General features: G+C 43.3%; 1 long non-coding RNA gene across 4 annotated transcripts; it reads left to right on the top strand.

Annotated features, from left to right (window-relative positions):
- Positions 1–27: 27 nt before the first annotated feature.
- On the top strand, positions 28–8,159 carry LOC134377670 (uncharacterized). Of its 4 annotated transcripts, XR_010023560.1 has the most exons (4): positions 28–951; positions 1,612–1,765; positions 2,541–2,736; positions 7,294–8,159. It is a non-coding gene; the product is annotated as an uncharacterized LOC134377670 (long non-coding RNA). The 4 variants fall into 4 exon arrangements; XR_010023557.1 differs by lacking the exon at positions 1,612–1,765; XR_010023558.1 differs by having other exon boundaries at positions 28–1,765.
- Positions 8,160–20,722: the final 12,563 nt, after the last annotated feature.

Here is a 20,722-nt window from a genome sequence, read left to right as displayed (position 1 = left end):
CGGAAGCGGCTGGCGCGGGCGGGGACGGCGGGGGACGGGCCGGGCCACCGCCTGGCCCTCTCGGAGGACGGGGGCCCCCCGCGCGGCGCCTACCTGCCCGGCGCCCCGGGGACCCCTGCGCCGGTCCGAGCTGGCGCTCTCGGTGGAAGGAGGGCACGCACGAGTTCACTGTGACTCCCCGGCCCGGGGCAAGGAGGCGACACTTCCGTCGTATTCAGCCGCCTGCTTCCAGGGCGTCTTCATCGGGGCGTAAGGATGGGCCTCGGGCGTCCACGAGTGCCCTGTCGTTGCCTGAAAAACACTAGGTGTCTGCATTTTTCTGGGGAGAAGTCTATACTTTTCCATATTACCAAAGGGGTTTGTGACCCCCCCAAAAGTTAAAAGCTGGGACAAATCTCCGCTACCCCCAAGTGATGACCGGAGAGCCTTCCTGGCTCTTTCTGGTAGCTTCTCCCGCGAGCCTTTTCCAGACTACAGCTACCCACAATGCGCAAGTTCTCCATCCCCGGTGCAGGCTCTGGCCCTCGAGGAAGGATGCCGTGTGGATCCTGCATCCCAGAGCTGGAAACTAAATGACCTGCAGGTCCCGGTTCTGCTCAGCTGTGCGGTAAGACCGGGGCGGTCAGGGGCTGCTCAGTGCACAGATCAGCTGACCCAAGGCGCTTTCTCGACTTAGGATCTTGGCTCACAGTTCCAAATTTCTGTAATCACGAAAGGATGAGAGCCCAAGACTGGAGATTTCTGAGATTCTCATTGGAGCACTGGTCAAAATGCGCTCATCTCCATGTTGCTGTGGGTGTAAGGTCAGTCTGCATGAGGAAAATAAGACTCAAGCTTCCTTCCTACTGTATCCTCATCCCTTCACTAAGCTCCAACAAGCTTCCTACTGGCAGGAAGATGCCAACATGAATAAGATATATAGTTCCTGTCCTCAGCAAACTTACAGGCAAGGTAAATGACCAAAACTAAGTGTGACAAGCACAGATTGCTACAATGACACTGAGGAATGGCACCTAACTCACTTGGGGGTAGAGGGCATGGAGGAGGTGAGGGAAACCGCACGGTGTTGGGGCTGAATCTTGCGAGTGAGGTGGCAGTTAGGACATTGGAGGGCAAGAGGGGAGATACCAGCCGGGGCCAGGGCACCAAGTAGTAATGACAAGAAGTTCCACTAGCACTCTGAATCCTAAACCACAACTCTTAAAGCAATAGTAACAAAAAATCATTTTGCAAGTTCTTTTCTTACACATTCAGAGGAAAAGGCTCTTCATAGCAACATGACCAGGGAACATAAATTCCAGTGCCTGCAGGGACATGCATGTGACGGGGACACAGGTCAGTTGGGTACTATGAACTAGAGAATGCGTGCACCATCTAAACAAGGAGACGCCACTGAGCGCCTTGAAGGAATGTGAGTCCCATGTGGCCGAGTCTGACTTCGAACATGAATTTTCATGTGATGCCTTCTGTTAAATTAAATTTAGGCCTAAGGATCCCTCCACACTTGAGTTCTTGCTAAGGAACTGCTACTGAAACTAACTGAAAATGTAACTGTTGTAGCAGGCGGATGAGTCTTAGTCAATCACAGCAGCTGAGCTCCATCAATTGCAGGCAGCCTGCTGACTCAAACCAGACCTCCAGCTGTAACCATTGAAGCTGTCCCTGGGCGTCACTTCTGGTTTTTGTCCATAAGTGTCTGACTGTGTTGCAGCCCTGGAGTTCTCTGAGCCTGTTCTGGTTCTGAGGGCTGTCCCATTCTGAAATGGTGAGTAAAAGTCAATTAGGATCTTTCAACTACATTTTTTGTAATTTTGTCTTTTAACACTTCTGATTCTAAAATGTTAGAATCTAATTCAAAAAAATTTTTTTAAGCCTGGACTAAAGAAAATGCATTTGCTGGCTGCATTTGCCCAAGGGAGCCATTTCCACCTCCAATCCAGAGCAGCTTTATCTGCTGTAGAGATCCCTGCTCAAGCCTCTCCTGAGACACCTCCAGGGAGAGGAAGTTCCCACCACCCAGAGGCCCTTGCTGTTTTCATGTGGCTCCAAACTACCTCTTGGTCACGCTCCGTGTTGATCCGCTGTCCAGCATCACTGGGGGCAGGTGTGAACGTGAACACGGCAACCACAGCCCCTCAGGCTGCCTTCCCCAGTCACACTCTTTCTCTCAGGTATCTGTTCTTCAAACATTAACTGAGTACTTCGTGTGTGCCAGGCACCTCTCTCAGCCCTGGAGACAGAAGATGGGTAGACAGACAAGGTCCCCGCCCTTCTAGGGTTTGTTTATCTTCTAGTGCAGGATAAATACTATAACCCCAGTGATTATTTAATTACAGCCATGATGGAAAGATGCTGTGACCATGCACGTGAAGGGGGAGAGGGGCCCCATACTTGGCTCCAAGAAGGTTGGTCTGATCTGTCAGCCCTTTCTCATGTGACATGTGTAGAGACTCCTGCACGCTCACATCTGGGTCTGCTCCTCGGAGCATGTTTCTGTTGGGTGAGTTTCCTCCTTGTGCTCAGAATGAGCTTCATTTCAGGTGAGGTGTGTACCAGCCTGAGGACGAGTGCACATGTTGGCAGCTTCAGCGCACACGGCTGCCTATTCCAGCCTCACGGCGTGTCCCCGGCTCTCCGTTCCATTCCGCCACCTTGGGAGGATCACCAGGACTTGCATCTGCTGCAAAGTGTGAGGCCTGGAGCCGGAGCCTGCGAATTCTCTTAGCACCTTGATGAGTGAGCAAATCCTCATTTCCTCATTTTATGTACAAGAAATTTAACCGGAAGAGGGTAAGTGATTTTCTCAGGGATGACGAGTGAGAACCCAGGATGACCTGAGCCCAAGCCCATGCGCTCCAGTTTTGGTGCCCCATGCACTGGCAAATGCAATAGGGACTTGGTGACCAGCAGAGGCAGGATGCAAATGGGCCACTGGGTATGGTCTCTCCAACCAGAGTCCCTCAGCCCACATTTATATTTTTGTTCCCATTAAAAAGCCTTCTAAAATCCAGATATGTCCACAATTCCTCAGTAATCCCATTTAATTGGCAAATTTGACTCATGTATGTATATGTACACAGTCCCCAATTTAATGATGGTTCAATGTAGAATTTTTTGACTTTACAATGGGTTTATTGGGGTACTAGATGCGTTTTTGACTTAATGATATTTTCACAATACAATGGGTTTATCCGGATGCAACCTCATCGTGAGCTGAGGACATCTGTATTTGAAACCCCACCTTATTCCAAAAAGGATCTAAGATGTCAGAAATTAAATTGATTTGACACCATCTATTTTAGAAAAACCCCAACTCATACTTAATGTTCATTTTATTTCCTAAGAGCCCCCAAAAAACTATCCTTTTAAATAATTTCCTTCTAGAATAGGACAAAGTCAAGTCCACCAGTGTACAGTTTGCTAACCACCCCTCACCCCTATTTATCAAAGTTGATAGTAGCAACTCAGGAGGTCTCATTTGCAAATAATTCATACTCTAGGAAATCAATTGTTTGTTCCCAGGGACTCAAACTCATGTCCTTATGTAATAATTAACATTTGTTTAGCATTCTGTAGATAAACCTTTGTGATCGCCTCACCTCTCTTAATAACAATTATCAATGATGGCTAACGGTGAGCACACATACTCTAGCTGGGCACTGAGTTAAACAGAAATGAAACAGAAAACAGCTTATTCCAATTCTCCCTAACCCATTGTCTTAGTCTGCCTTAAGAAAATACCATAGATGGGGCAGCTTCAACAACAGAAATTTATTTCTCACAGTTCTGGAGGATAGAAGTCCAAGATCAAGGTTCTGGGGAAGGTAGTTTGTGGTGAGAGCTTTCTTCCTAGCTTTCAGACGGCCACCTTCTCACCAGATGCTCAGGTTGCCTTTCCTCAGTGCATGTGGACAGGGAGGGAGAGAAAGAGAACACGTGTTCTCTGGTGTCTTCTTAAAAGGACACTAATCCTATCAGATCAGGGCCCCACCTATGACCTCATCTTACCTTAATTGCTTCCGTACTCCAAATATAGCCACACTCGGGGTCAGGCCTTCAACATATGAATTTCAGAGGGACACAAACATTCAGTCCATAATACCCATGAATGGAAGCTTTCTTAAAAAGATTTTCTGTCACCTGTCCACCAGGGTGATGGAAACACAAAGGATTACTCAAAACCCATTTCTTCTGAGCAGTGAGAAGCCCTGAAGGGGTTAATTTCCACGAACCCTCAAGAGAGAGGCATTCCTCAGAAAATCAACACTGAACTGGGGTCTTCTCTCAGTATTTATTCTCCAGGCCAGAAAGTTACAGAAAAGGAACATGGGTGGTTACAAAAGAACAGTAAGACAACTGTCATGGCAACAATCATCAGATTTAGCTGCACCAAGGACATCTGCCCTTAGAGCCAGCAATTTTGCTGTGTTACAATTCTTTATCAACAACAGAGACTTTAGCCTGGGGAAAGTTTCCTGTCTTTCGCAAGCTTAACATTTCTATGGGTAATTTTAAAAAGTTAGGCTATACCTGAAACTACAGGGCCTTCCCCATGGGAGAAGCATTTGCTTTATTGTTAGTATACATTTGCTTTATTGTTAGTATACTCCACAATTGACCTTCACGTTTAGTGCAGAGAATATAGAGGCATTCAGTAACAGCTCCAGTGAGAAATTTCTCATTCCAAGGCAGGAAAATCTCAGTCTGGACTTTGTCTTAAGCACACTTATAGTTGGTGACAGTCGATGTTAGAGACGTCACCTGGCCCATGGTTTTGACAGCTCCTGGACACCCACCTTCAGTTGACTCCTCCCTCTCCAGCAAGCAGAGCATGAACTGAAATGTTTCCTTCAGTCATGTGGTCCTGTCACTGTGCTGCCTTCCTGCACCACCACCCCCTACCCCCACCCCATCACTTGAAGGAGGGCTGTGCCTTGCTGGCTCCCCTGTTGCAGCAGACATGGGAGCTTACTTCTCATCACTTCCTCACTCTTAACTTATCATTAGAAGCAAGTGCCTAACTCATATCAGTTCAAATGCTTTATCTTGCTTAACAAGTTCAGTAACACCAGGAACACTGACATTTTTCTGCTCAGCAGTTATTGACCATATATTGTGGTTATTTTTATGTTCTTGTCATAGTAGTTGTTCCCATTATTTGTTACTGCTTAACAAACTATCCCCAAATGTAGTAGCTGTATTAGTTAACAACATTTATTATTTCATAGCCTCTGTGGGTCAGGAATCTGGGTGTAGCTTAACTGGGTCCTTTGGCAGGATCTCTCACAAAGCCAGGGCTGCAGATATCTCAAGCCTTGACTGGAAGGATCTGCCTCCAAGTGCACGCATGTAGTTGTTGGCAGGTTCTTCATGAGCTGTTATGGCTGCTCTCAGTTCTTTGCCACATGGGGCTCTTCACAGGGCAGCTTACAACATGGTAGCTTTGCCTCATCAGAGTGAGCAAGTAAGAAGCAGAGAGTGACAGCAGAAGTTGCAATCTTTTATAACCTAACTACGCAAGCGACATCCCATCACATTTGCTCTATTCTGTTCTTTAGAAGCAAGTCACAAGGTCCATCCCACACTCAAGAGGTGGGGGGCATTGGGAGCATGTATGTCACCTACTCGCATGGCTTCAAGGCAGTTTATTATTTCTCATGGTCTGTGTGTCGACTGAACTCCATGGGGCAGTTCTTGATTGGGGTCTCTCTTAAGCATGCAGCCAGAAGACGTCCAGGGATGCAGTCATCTGAAGGCTCAACATTGCTGGACATCCAAAATGGCACCTTCACTTGCAGTCAGTGGCCTGAGCTAGATGACTGGAAAGCTGGGGGCTGGCCAGACCGTCTTTCCCCATGTGGCTTTTCCACATGGCTAGCTTGGGCTTCCTTACACCATTGAGGTCTCAGGGTAGTCAGATTTCCAACATGCTGGCTGAGTTCTCCTAGAATGAATGTTCTAAGATCCCGAGGCAGAAGTGACAAGGCTTCTTTGGAACTAGCCCCAGACATCATTTAGCATCACATTCTGTTGCTAAAAAGAGAGCCAAGAACAGCCCAAATCCAAGGGGAAAGGACCAGAAAAGAGCATGAGTCCTGGGAGGTGCACCGACTTTGGAGACCAGCTCCCACAGTCTCGGGGCCTGTATACAAGCAGACTGCTGGCTTCCTCTCTTTTCTTCATCTCCAAAGGTGAGATGATTATGCACAGAACTTTCAGAAGCACTTTAAATTTTACTACTAAGCAAGGAGTTTACACGTTAGCTCATTCTGTCCCCTTAGCAACCCTTAAAACAAATGCCCTCTTTTTTCTTAGCACCTATTGGTTTCTGGTATTTGCAATGAGGAAGCCTAGTGGGTAGGAGCATGCCCGTCACAGACCCTCACCTACTGTCACCCAGCATGGCCCGTAGTCATGGGCCCCAGGTGCTTCCCCTCCCTGGGAATTAGTCTCCAGTGTACAATACCCTTTGCCTTCTCTGTCTTTGGTAGTGTAGGAGTTCTTGAGTATCAGTCCCCATCTATCAGACTGAAACACGTATTTTATTTTATCCTTGAGGTTTGAACAGCACCATTTCACCTGCATTCCCTGCGACTTCCCTGTGCCAGCTCTTATTGGTCCTCCTCTTCCCAGGGCCTGGCACCGGCCTGGAAGAGAAAGACACTCACACGTGTACTGAACAAATGACTGAGCTAGATTTGCTGGACGACTAGCAACATTCCAGCCTACTTTCTAATAGTTTGGAGAATGGGGACACCCTCCTATGGAACCAAAGGGAAGGGGGTTTGGGGGCCAGTAAGTGTATAATTTGGAGGTGGGAGGCTGAGAGCACTCCTGCTTTCTGGCTGGGATGACCAGCTGTCCTGGTTCACCTGAGACTTTTCTAATACTAGCACTGAAAGTCCCATGTCCCGGGAGTACCCTCAGTCCCAGGCAGACCAGGCCTTTTGGTCACCCAACTTCTGGCCCATGTTTATTCTATGAGTTACTGGGCAAAATTGCCTTAACATTTAAAGAATGTCTTAGTTTGGTTCCCTCGAAAACAGAATCTGGGGCAAAAGTTTCCGTGTTGTTTTCGTTGGGAGCAGGTGCAATCCCAGGAAACGAGAAGGAGAGAGAATGAAGTAAGGCAGGGAGTTGGGAGAGTGCATTTGAGGGGGTGCGAGCCAGCCAGAGCTTCATGACAAAAGCAGCTGGCTGCTGTGTCTTGCAGGACAGTGCCAGAGAGACTGAAGGTAAGTACTGTGTCCAGAAACATTCTCTTGACTCTGTCCTGTCACCTCTCTCCCATAGGTCAAAGTCTGACTTACGCATCCAGGTTATGTTACCTACTTGGCCTCTGCAAGGAGCCACTGCGGAACCAGCACCTGTGGGTACCGCCCAGTCCACATGGGCGAATGAGTCTCCCCTGTTGGTCAGCACCAAGGGGGCTCCTGGGTCTGGGGGCAGGAGGGGTGGTGGCTAGGAACCACGTGCACTTTCACCAGGTCAGCTCAGGAGGGGAAGCAAGGCAAGGAGCGAAGTCCTGGGGCTAGGGGTGGGGGATATGGGCAGGGCCAGGGGGATCTGGGGACCTGTCAACTGGATCCAGTACAAAGAGGTGTAGAAAGCTTGGAATCATTGCCACAAAGACTGGGGAAGTGGGTGCCTGGGAAAACCCAGCAGGATTTCAGGGCTTCATTGAAGCCCCAGCTGCAGCTGGTGATCTCGTTATCAATGGTGACTTCCTTTAAGGCCCACCTGGTGCTGATTTCCTCCCGCTGAATGGGCACTGCAAGCACGAGAAGGCAGTATTGACCAGAGACTGAGGGCTCCTGGGCAGATGAGACAAAAGGTCAGGGGAGCAAATTAGTTTAGGACAATGGATCTCAAAATCTGAATCCCAATGCCCAGGCTGAACCTCAAACCAATTAAATCAGATCCAAAGCAGGGGTTTGGCCTCAATATTTTTTAAAGGATTCCCGAAAGGATTCCACTGTACAGAAAATGTGTTAACCAGAGGTTTGGAGCATTGGGATGAGAGGTTAAAAAGATGGACCCATGGACACTATGCTGAATCAGCTCCAGCTTCTTCCTGGATCCAGCTGCATTTTGCCCCTTGGTTCTGTGAATTACGCCTGCATCCTTGTAATAAATTCCCTTTTGGGGGCTGAAACTAATTCTTGCAACCAACAGTCTTTAATACTGCAGTACCGTACCTTTATAAAGGGACAACCAATGCCTCTAGGTGTCCCTGACATGGCTTTCAATGACGACCACCATAGCAAACTTCCGATTCCTACTGCAGCCCGAAGGAATGGTGTTTGGTTTGCATTTCATGCTGCAGAAGCCGAGGACAACCTCCACTAGAAAAACGCCAGTTCTGCAGCTCCTTGACCATCACCCCATGGCAGGCAGTGTGCTTGCCCTTTCCAGAGGGACTTGGAAGTAATCTGTGTGGCCTGAATCTGAAACTGGGGCTCTCTTCACCCAAGAGCATGGGTTACACATCAGAAACACTACCACAGTCATGCTAGATAGATAAACCCAAGGAAACTGGTCATTATCTTCACTTAGAAACAGAACACGTCCTGGCATGTCCTGATAAGACTGGAAGGTTGGACATCCACATGAACTCGCTAGATGTCTGCCCCATGAACAAATATAGCTAAAAGGGCACTTTCCCAGCCATGTGGGTGTATTAAAAGAACAGAAAGAGCCCAGCTGTGCCCGGGTTATGGCATTTTTTCCACGTTATGGTTAGTTCCTTCATTCCCTAGAGACGGGGTAGTCAGGGCAACACGCCACCTGCCCCGTCCCCCACATCCCGTCTACAGCACGTGCTGGGGCGCTGCTCGTTACAGCACCGCCTCCCACCTTCAGAGCCCTGAGTCCAGCAGGTGATCAGCCCTTCACCCAAGCCGTCTCATGTAACAAACCAAGGGCTGCTCAGTTAGATCCGTAGTCTGCCATAAAGTGCCAGCTTAGGGTAAAGGCCAGTCCCAGGCATGTGATGGTTCTGTCCAGCTGCAGGTTTCAGGGTCACAGAGAAATCCTCTGCTTTGGCCTTGAATGTACAGAACAAGGGGCTCTATCCTGATTTCCTAGGTCTGGCCTAAATAGGACAACTCAAGTAAATCTGGGGTAAGGAAGAGAGGAGGACATGGCAGGAACACTGGCATAGAAAAATCTAGAGTGGGCATGGTAGTACCCTGCAGCCCAAGGCTAAGCAAGGGGAGAGGGGGACCTCCGAGAGCATGTCTGGCCCCTGAGTGGTGTCAGCATGGGCACGCACCCATGCCTGGAGGGGCTGCCCAGGGGCCTCTGGCAGTGGCTGCCTAAAATCATGCGTCCTGGGAGCCTTTTCCTTTTAGAGTAGTCTTGCCAGAGCGTGTTAGTTCAGGTTGAAATGCATGCTATTTATTATAAATTACATTTCTTTCATTGCTTGTTTAAATTACAGTTAGAATAATTAATTTTTTTAAAGTTATGGAAGCATATATGATGTTATCAAGGAATTTCATTTCAGGCTAGGAAAATACGTGCTACAAAGTAGTTATTAAAAAAGAACCTTGCACTATCTACAACCTAAGGAACCAACAGACAAAGAAACCAAACAGTAAATCAGAAAGCAAGGAACAAAAGACACCTAAGACAACCAAACAACCAAGAAAATGCTAGGAATAAATCAACACCTTTCAATAACAACTCTTAATGTTAAAGGCTTAAATTCCCCAATTAAAAGACACAGACTGGCTGACTGGATCAAACAGCAGGACCCAACTATATGCCGCCTACAAGAGACCCACCTCACCCATAAAGATTCACACAGACTAAGAGTGAAAGGATGGAAAAAGATTTACCATGCAAACAGAAAAGAAAAACGAGCTGGAGTGGCTATTCTTATATCTGACAAAATAGACTTTAAACTAAAAACCATAAAAAGAGACAATGAGGGACACTACTTAATGATAAAAGGACTGATCCATCAAGAAGACATAACAATCATAAATATGTATGCACCCAATGTTGGAGCAGCCAGATTTATAAAACAAACTCTATTAGACCTAAAGAAGGAAATAGACACTAATACCATAATAGCAGGGGACCTGAACACTCCACTGTCAATATTAGACAGATCATCTAGGCAAAGAATCAGTAGAGAAACACAAGATCTAAACAAGACTCTAGACCAATTGGAATTGGCAGATATCTACAGAACATTCCACCCAACAACCTCAGAATATTCATTCTTCTCATCAGCACATGGATCATTCTCCAAGATAGATCACATATTAGGTCACAAATCAAGTCTCAATAAATTCAAAAAAATTGGAATTATCCCATGTATCTTCTCAGACCACAATGGATTAAAACTAGAAATTAATAACAAACAAAACTCTGGAAACTATACAAACACATGGAAATTAAACAGCATTCTACTTAATGACATATGGGTCCAAGAAGAAATCAAGCAGGAAATCAAAAAGTTTATTGAAACTAATGAAAACAATGATACATCATACCAAAACCTGTGGGATACTGCAAAAGCAGTATTGAGGGGAAAATTTATTGCATTAAATGCTCACTTCAGAAGAATGGAAAGATGGCAAGTGAACAACCTAATACTTCACCTTAAAGAACTAGAAAAACAAGAACAATCCAATCCTAAAGTTAGCAGACGGAAAGAAATCATTAAGATCAGAGCAGAACTGAATGAAATTGAAAACCAAAAAACAATTCAAAAGATCAACGAATCAAAAAGTTGGTTTTTTGAAAAGATAAATAAAATTGACAAACCATTAGCATGGCTAACAAAAAAAAGAAGAGAGAAGACTCAAATAACAAAAATTAGAAATGAAAAAGGCGATATTACAACTGATTCATCTGAAATACAAGGAATCATTCGAGACTACTATAAACAACTATACGCCAACAAATTTGAAAATCTGGAGGAAATGGATAAATTTCTGGACACACACAAGCTCCCAAAACTGAACCGTGAAGACGTAGAAAATTTGAACAGACCAATAACAATAAAGGAGATTGAAGCTGTTATCAGAAGGCTCCCAACAAAGAAAAGCCCAGGACCAGATGGATTCACAGCAGAATTTTACCAAACATTCAAAGAGGAATTAACACCGATTCTTTACAAACTATTCCAAAAGATTGAAACGGACGCAAATCTCCCAAACTCATTCTATGAAGCAAACATCATCCTGATACCAAAACCAGGTAAAGATATAACCAAAAAAGAAAACTACAGGCCGATATCCTTGATGAATATAGATGCAAAAATCCTCACTAAAATACTAGCAAACAGAATACAGCAACACATACGAAAAATTATTCATCACGATCAAGTGGGATTCATCCCAGGGATGCAAGGTTGGTTCAACATACGCAAATCAATAAATGTGATACACCATATTAATAAACTCAAACACAAGGACCATATGATCATCTCTATAGATGCTGAAAAAGCATTTGATAAAGTTCAGCACTCATTCATGACAAAGACCCTCTATAAGATAGGTATAGAGGGAAAGTATCTCAACATAATTAAAGCCATATATGACAAACCCACTGCCAATATCATCCTGAATGGGGAAAAGCTGAAAGCTTTTCCTTTAAGAACAGGAACTAGACAAGGATGCCCACTCTCACCACTCCTATTCAACATAGTGTTGGAAGTACTAGCCAGAGCAATCAGAGAAGAGAAGGAAATAAAGGGCATCCAGATTGGAAAAGATGAAGTCAAACTGTCCCTGTTTGCAGATGACATGATCCTATATATTGAACAGCCTAAAACCTCTACAAAAAAACTGTTGGAATTGATAAATGATTTCAGCACAGTAGCAGGATACAAAATCAACACACAAAAATCAGTAGCATTTCTTTTCTCCAATAGTGAACATGCAGAACGAGAAATCAAGAAAGCCTGCCCATTTACAATAGCCACCAAAAAAATAAAATACTTAGGAATTGAGTTAACCAAGGAGGTGAAAAATCTCTATAATGAGAACTACAAACCACTGCTGAGGGAAATTAGAGAGGATACAAGAAGATGGAAAGATATTCCATGTTCTTGGATTGGAAGAATCAACATAGTGAAAATGTCCATACTACCCAAAGTGATATACAAATTCAATGCAATCCCCATCAAAATTCCAAAGACATTTTTCTCAGAAATGGAAAAAACTATTCAGACATTTATATGGAACAATAAAAGACCACGCATAGCCAAAGCAATGCTGAGCCAAAAAAATAAAGCTGGAGGCATAACACTACCTGATTTTAAGCTATACTACAAAGCTATAATAACCAAAACAGTATGGTACTGGCATAAAAACAGACACACTGACCAATGGAATAGAATAGAGAATCCAGAAATCAACCCACACACTTACTGCCATCTGATCTTTGACAAAGGCACCAAGCCTATTCACTGGGGAAGGAACTGCCTCTTCAGCAAGTGGTGCTGGGATAACTGGATATCGATATGCAGGAGAATGAAACTAGATCCATACCTCTCACCGTATACTAAAATCAACTCAAAATGGATTAAGGATTTAAATATACACCCTGAGACAATAAAACTTCTTAAAGAAAACATAGGGGAAACACTTCAGGAAATAGGACTGGGCACAGACTTCATGAATACGACCCCAAAAGCACGGGCAACCAAAGGAAAAATAAACAAATGGGATTATATCAAACTAAAAAGCTTCTGCACAGCAAAAGAAACAATTAAAAGAGTTAAAAGACAACCAACAGAGTGGGAGAAAATATTTGCAAAATATACATCTGACAAAGGATTAATATCCAGAATATATAAGGAACTCAAACAACTTTACAAGAAGAAAACAAGCAACCCAATTAAAAAATGGGCAAAAGAGCTAAGTAGGCATTTCTCTAAGGAAGATATCCAAATGGCCAACAGACATATGAAAAAATGCTCAACATCACTCAGCATCCGGGAAATGCAAATCAAAACCACATTGAGATACCATCTAACCCCAGTTAGGATGGCTAAAATCCAAAAGACTATGAACAATAAATGCTGGCGAGGCTGCGGAGAAAAAGGAACTCTCATACATTGTTGGTGGGACTGCAAAATGGTGCAGCCTCTATGGAAAATGGTATGGAGGTTCCTTAAACAATTGCAAATAGATCTACCATACGACCCAGCCATCCCACTGTTGGGAATATACCCAGAGGAATGGAAATCATCAAGTCGAAGGTATACCTGTTCCCCAATGTTCATCGCAGCACTCTTTACAATAGCCAAGAGTTGGAACCAGCCCAAATGCCCATCATCAGATGAGTGGATACGGAAAATGTGGTACATCTACACAATGGAATACTACTCAGCTATAAAAACGAATGAAATACTGCCATTTGCAACAACATGGATGGACCTCGAGAGAATTATATTAAGTGAAACAAGTCAGGCACAGAAAGAAAAATACCACATGTTCTCACTTATTGGTGGGAGCTAAAAATTAATATATAAATTCACACACACACATACACACATACACACACAAACCGGGGGGGGGGGGGGAAGAAGATATAACAACCACAATTATTTGAAGTTGATACAACAAACAAACAGAAAGGACATGGTTGGGGGGGAGGGGGGGAGGGAGAAGGGCGGGAGGTTTTGGTAATGGGGAGCATTAATCAGCTACAATGTATATCGACAAAATAAAATTAAAAAATAAAATAAAACAAAAAATAAAAAAATAAAAAAATAAAAAAAAATAAAAATAAAAAAGAATCTTGGGGCGTTCTCCTTTGATAACCACAGCCCTAAGGCAACAAGGTGGGCCTTGCAGAGAGCTGTCTATTGAGTGAAGAGGGGGCAGACAAGGGCTGGAAGGAAGGAGGGAAAACCAGGATTCCAGTGTGGAGGTGTTCAAGGGCATGCCCCGGGGCTCATGGAAGGAAATGCCGTGGAAGCCGAAGGAATCGGGGACCTCTGTCCCCTTTCTGCACTGCTCAGCTGTTTCAGTCACCTTCCACCCATGATCCTGACCTTGATGCCCCGGGCATGCACACGTACTACCACCAGCAGATGGCTCATCTGTCTGAGAGCCTCAGACCCAGCCTCACCTGCCTGGCTTAATCTGGAGTCACTCCTGGTGGCCTGGTCACTTCAGGCTGTTTCTCATCTTTAGGGTGACCAACAGTCCCAATTTTTCTGGGGCTGAAGGGATTCCTGAGACACCGAACTTTCAGCGCTAAAGCCAGGATGATTTGGTCACCCTGCCTCTGACCCACAGCTCCTGAGCTGACTGGTTTCCTCCCACACTTAGAGGGCTGGGCCAGAGCCTGTTTCTTCTGCTCACATTCCACACACCCCCACACCCCAGCACACACACGTGCACACACACACACACACACACACACACACACACACACACACACACACACACACACACACACACACACACACACACACACACACACACACACACACACACACACACACACACACCCCTTCCCCCATCTGCACCTGATGAACTGCAGGCAGCTCAGTGACACAGCGAAGATTCTAGACACCTCTGCTAGGAAGATTGGACAGAAGGCAGCCTCCCAGCTCCACTTTCACCCTGCTATCTTGGTTTAGAGCTGGGAGGGATCTGAGATCATTCCATAAGATGTGCAGACTGGACTTCCAAAAAATCTAGCAACTGATCCCAGCCAAGACCGGCCCAGTCCCCCTGACTCCAGTTCATCAAATATTCAGCTGCTAGTTTAGGAAATATGAGCAGAGAGGAGCCTAAACCCACAGCCCTATATCAACAGGTGAGCCGTTCTCATCAAGGAGAGCCTGTTATGGGGTGAACTGTGTCCCCAGACTCGCGTGTTGGAGTCCTAACCCGCAGTACCTAAGATCGTGGCCTTATTTGGAGACAGGGTAATCAAGTTACAGTGGTGTCATTAGCGTGGCCTTAGTCCAATATGACTGGTGCCCTTATAAAAGGGGAAACTCGGACCAGAGGCAGACAAGCATAGGGGGAAGATGTGAAGATAGGGTGAGAGGACGGCCGTCTCCAAGCCAAGCAGCGTCTGAGGCGACCAGAAGCCAGGAGGGAGGCCTGGAACCAATGAGTCCTCACGGCCCTCAGGAGGAACCAACCCTGCCATGCCTTGACTTCAGACTTCTGGCCTCCAGAACTAGAAGACAATAAACTTGTGTAAGTTCCCAGTCTGTGATGCTTTGTCCCTGTGGCCCCAGAGTCCAGCTTTCGTGTTGCAGGAATGAGGCGTGCTTCAAGCCATAGATCCTGCCACAGCTCCCATCTGGCAAATGACACGCTTTCAGTCACCAGAGCTGAGTCACTGCTGCAGCAGATGATGGCCAAGGCCCCAAGAGAACAGGGGGGATGCTTATGCCTGCTCTGCTACCCAGGAAATTAGTGTCTTTATCTTTCCTCTCAATTCAAAGCAAGATATAGCTCAAAACAGAACAAAACTCTGCTGTATGGGCAACAGCTTGCTTATGCTAGGGTACACATGAGAACCATTAAGTTTGTGTATGTAAACCACAGGAGAGATCTGGTAATTGTACAGCCCTTCCGTTGTCTGAATTCCAGCTGCAATACACACTCAGGCAACTAGTTCAAGGCATTTTGAATGTCCCTTAAGCACAGAGTTGTGCAACCCGGAAACACCAAATGATAAATAAGGCTCCATGAAATGGGGCTGAATAGCGGGCATTGTGGGTCCATGAAGGCCGTGCTGCCCTGCGGAGGTGTGTTTCAGGCCCGGCCTAGTTATACCCTCATTGTGCCTCAGTGACATAGGGACAGAGTAGAAAGCTGTTCAGCAAGGAAGTGCCACCTAAGAGAGTGGAAAGTAACAGCTACTGTGTCTACACAGCCCCAGAAGGGGGATCAGGGCTCACACCAGCAGCAGGCAGCCTTGTATTCTAAGAAGTATGTCCTCCCCCTGGGCATCGGAGGTATCGGCGGTATCAGAGGCGCGCTCCTCTGCTGCCTTCTCCTGCCTTTACAGGTCTACCTTTCCCCTTCAGCGTTTATGCTTCTGACTCCATCTCTGTCTACATGTGAGGCAGGTCCTGAGTTTTTTACTTTTCTCCATATGTTGAGCAAGTCTTCACAACACGGTGCAAAACAGTCCTTCCTTTCACTAAGGATCTGCAAGACCACCTTCACCGAATATTATGTATATCCATGGGTCACTCTCTAAGCTCCTTATTTCTTTGACCCATTTGTCTGTTTTTCTACAATACCATTCTGTTTTTATTATCATGGCTTTGCAGTTAATGCAAAGCCATACTCTTTATTCTTTCTCTCTCTCTTTTTTAAACAAATAACAACTTCATTGGGATGTAATTAACACACTGTAAAACTCATCCTTCTAAAGTGTACAACTCAGTGGTCTTTAGTCAGTGCACAGGGCTGTGCAGCTCTCACCACTATCGGATTTTAGAACATTTTCATCACCCCCCAGAACAAACTCTGTACCCAGCAGCAGTAACTCTCATCAGCAGTAACTCCCTCTTCCCAAACTCTGGCAGTCACCAATCTACTTTCTGTCTCTATGGATTTGCCTGTTCCAAACATTTCATCTAAATGGACTCGTGCAGCATGTGGTCTTTTGTGAATGGCGTCTTTCATTAAGCGTAGTTTCCAAGGCTCGCCCAGGTCGGAGCATGCGTCGGCACCTCATTCTCGTTTTTAATGGCTCAATAATACTCCACTGTGTGGCTACACCACATTTTGCTTGCCCATTTATCAATCGATGGACATTTGAATTGTTTCCACTTTTAGCTGTTACTAACACTACTGCTGTAAACATCTGTGTACAAGTTTCTGTGTGGACATATGTTCCCATTTCTTTAGGGTATATGTCTAGGAGCAGAATTGCTGGATCATATGGAACTCGGTGTTTAACCTCTTGGGGAATTGCCAGACTACTGCACCATTTTACATTTCCACCAGCTGTATATGAAGGTTCCAATTTCTCCATATCCTCAACAACACTTGTTGTTATCAGTCGTTATTATAGCCATTCTAATGGGTATGAAATGGTGTCTTATTGTGGTTTTGATTTGCATTATTCCGATGGCTAATGGTTTTGAGCATCTTATCCTGTACTTATTCGTCATCTGTGTATCTGCTTTGGAGAAATGTCTATTTGGATCTTCCATTCATTTTTTAATAGTATTATTTGTCTTTTTATTATTGGTTGTAAGAGTTCTTTATATATACTAGACACAATTCCCTTATCAGATGTATTATTTGCCAAAATATTCTCACACCCCACGCATTGTCTTTTCACGTTCTCGATGGTGTCCTTTGAAACACAAAAGCTTTTCATTTTAATGTCCGATATATCTGTCTTTTCTTTTGCTGCTTGTACTTTTGGTGTCATATCTAAGAAACCATTTCTAGTGTGAGGTCACAAAGATTTACATCTATGTTTTTTTCTAAGCTTTTATATTTTAGTTCTTCCACTTAGATTTCTGATCCATTTGAGTTTATAGTTGTATGTGGCATAAGGTAAGAGTTCAGCTTTGTTCTTTCACATGTGGCTATCCAGTTGTCTCAGCACCGTTTATTGAAATGACTGTTCCCCTATTAAACTGTATTGTCACCAAACTGTCAAAAACCAATTGACCATAAATGTAAGAATTTATTTCTGGACTCTCAATTCTACTTTACTGATCTCTATGTCTCACCTTATACCAATATCACCCTATCTTCATTACTACATATTTATGGTTAGTTTTGAAATTTGGAAATGTGAGCTCTCCAATATTTTTCTTTTTCAAAATTGTTTTGGCCATTCTGAGCCTCTTGAATTTCCCAGTAAATTTTGGATCAGCTTGTCAATGTCTGCAAAGAAGCAGACTGGAATTTTGATAAGGATTGTGTTGAATCTGTAGATCAATCTGGGGAACATTACGATGTTCACAATATTAAGTCATCTGACCTGTGAAGATAGGATGTCTTTCCATTTATTTTAGTCACCTTTAATTTCTTTCAGCAATGATTTGTGGTTTTCTATTTTTTGTTTTGTTTGTTTTTTGTTTTGTGGTTTTCAATTGATTTTTGCACTTTTGTTAAACTTATTCCTAAGTATTTTATTCTTTTTGATGCTATTATAAACAGAATTGTTTTCTTAGTTTCATTTTCAGAGTGTTCATTGCAAGTGTATAGAAATACAATTCAGCGTTGTATGTTGATCTTGAATTCTGCAACTTCACTGAACTTGTTTATTAATTCTAGTAGTTTTTTACTGGATTCCTTAGTATTTTTACATATACAATCACATCATCTGAGAATAGAGATACTTCTTTTTCTTTTTCAATCTTAATTCATTTTCCTGCCTAACTTCTTTGGCTAGAACCCCCAGTAAAATGTTAAGTAAAAGTTGCAAGAGTGAACATCTTTATCTTATTCCTTATGTCTGGGGGACAAGTATCCAGTCTTTCACCATCAAGTAGGATGTTAGTTGTGGGTTTTTCAAAGATGCCTTTTATCAGGTTGAGGAAGTTCTAGTCCTAGTTGGCTGAATGCTTTTACCATGAAGGGGGTTGAATTTTTGCATCATTGAGATGATCATAGGATTTTTGTCCTTTATTCTATTGATATGGTACATTAATTTTCAAATGTTAAAACCTTGTATTCCCACTTAGAGAGGATGTATAATCCTTTTTATAATCTTCTTGCTGGATTCAGTTTGTTAGTTTATGGGGTTTTTTTTAAGGTTCTTTGTGTTTATATCCATAAAAGATATTGATGTCTTTGGTTTTGGTATCAGGGTAATACTCATCTCAAAGAATGTGTTGAGAAATGTTCCTTCCCCTTTTATTTTGTGGGAAGTTTATAGAGAACTATATTAATCTTTTAAGCACTTGGTATAATTCACTAGTGAAGCCATCTGGCCTGAGCCTTACTTTGTGGGTAGTTTTTCTTTTTTTTTAATACTAATTCTATCTCTTTACTTATATTATAGGTCTTTTCAGATTTTCTATTTCTTCTCAAGTAAGTTTCAGTAGTTTGTATCTTTCTAGGAATTTGTTTGTTTCATCTAAGTTACCTAATTTGTTGACATACAGTTGTTCATAGTATTCCCTTATAATCTCTTTTTTTTTTTTTTCTTTCTGTAAGGTCAATAGTAATGTCCCTATTCTTATTCCTGATTTTAATAATTTAAGTTCCCTTTTTTTCTTGGTCAGTCTAGTTAAAGATTTGTCAACTTCCTTGATCTTTTCATAGACCCAACTTTTAGTTTTATTTATTTTCCCTATTGTTTTCCTATTTTTACTTCATTAATTTTTAATGTAATCTTTATTCTTCCTTTCCTTCCGCTTGCTTCAGGTTTATCTCTTTTTTCCCCAGTGTTTTAAGATGGAAGCTTAAGTATTAATTTTGGTTTTTATTTACTGTAGGCATTTACAGCTCTAAATTTCCCTCAAAGCATTGTGTTAGGTATACCCTGTAAATTTTGGTATGCTGTGTCTTAATTCCACTTATCTCAAAGTATTTTCTATTTTTCCTTGTGATTTGTTCTTCATTCATTGGTTATATGGACATGTGTTGTTTAATTTCCTCTTATTTGGGAATTTCCCAAATTCTCTTTCTGTTATTCATTTCTAATTTCACTCCCTGGTGGTCAGAGAACTTACTTTGTTTGATTTCATTCCTTTTACATTTATTGTAGCTTGTTTTATGGCCCAGCATGTGATCAATCCTGGAGAATGTTCCATGTGCACTTGAGAAGAGGTTTTTTTTGTTTGTTTGTTTGTGACCAGTAAGGGGATCGCAACCCTTGGCTTGGTGCCGTGCGCACCGCACTCAGCCAGTGAGTGCACCAGCCATCCCTATATAGGATCCGAACCTGTGGCCTCGGTGCTCCCAGTGCTGCTGTGCTCCCAGTGCCGCACTCTCCCGAGTGAGCCATGGGTTCGGCCCTTGAGAAGAGTTTTTATTCTGCTGTTGTTTGTGGAGTATTCTATAGATATTCGCTAGGTCTATAGCAATGTTTGGTTTACAATGCTGTTCCAGTCTTCTGTTTCTTTGTTGATCTTCTGGCTAGTTTTTCTATCCATTATTGAAAGTGGCATATTAAAAACTGCAACTATTATTTTTGAATTTCCAATGTCTCCCTTCAAGTTTGTCAGTTTTTCTTCATGTATTTTGGGGATCTGTTGTTAGGTACATATAGGTTTATGACTGTTATATCTTCCTCTGCACTGGCCCTTTAATCATTGCAAAATATCCCTCTTTCACCTGATGTTAGTGTAGTCACTAACTAACTATACTATTAAATATAACTATACTATCTAAGCTATTTCATTTGATGTTAGTACAGTCACTCCAGTTTCCTAAGTTTGCTGTTTGCATAATATATCTTTTTCCATCCTTTTACTTTCAAATTATTTGTATTTTTAAATCTAAAGTGCGTTTCTATAGACAGGATGTAGCTGGATCTTGCTTTTATCCATTTTGACAACCTCTGTCTTTTTATTGTTTATTCTTTACTGTTTTCTTTTTTATTAATTGAATATTTTCTATTGTGACAGTTTTTGTTTGTTTGTTTGTTTACTATTTTGTTGTTGTTGTTGTTAGTTTCTTAGTGGCTACTCTAGGGCAACCACTGCCCAGCAAGCTCTTCCCAATTTTGCATGGAACTGTTTGGTTCATAGTTACCACATATTAAAACTTAGGGAAAAATATGCCTATCTATAATTTAGTGAAAC

Source organism: Cynocephalus volans, chromosome 5 (assembly GCF_027409185.1).
Source record: "Cynocephalus volans isolate mCynVol1 chromosome 5, mCynVol1.pri, whole genome shotgun sequence".
Classification (NCBI taxonomy): Eukaryota; Metazoa; Chordata; class Mammalia; order Dermoptera; family Cynocephalidae; genus Cynocephalus; species Cynocephalus volans.
Note: the sequence above shows the minus strand (reverse complement) of the source record. Positions and strands in the feature narration are given on the sequence as shown.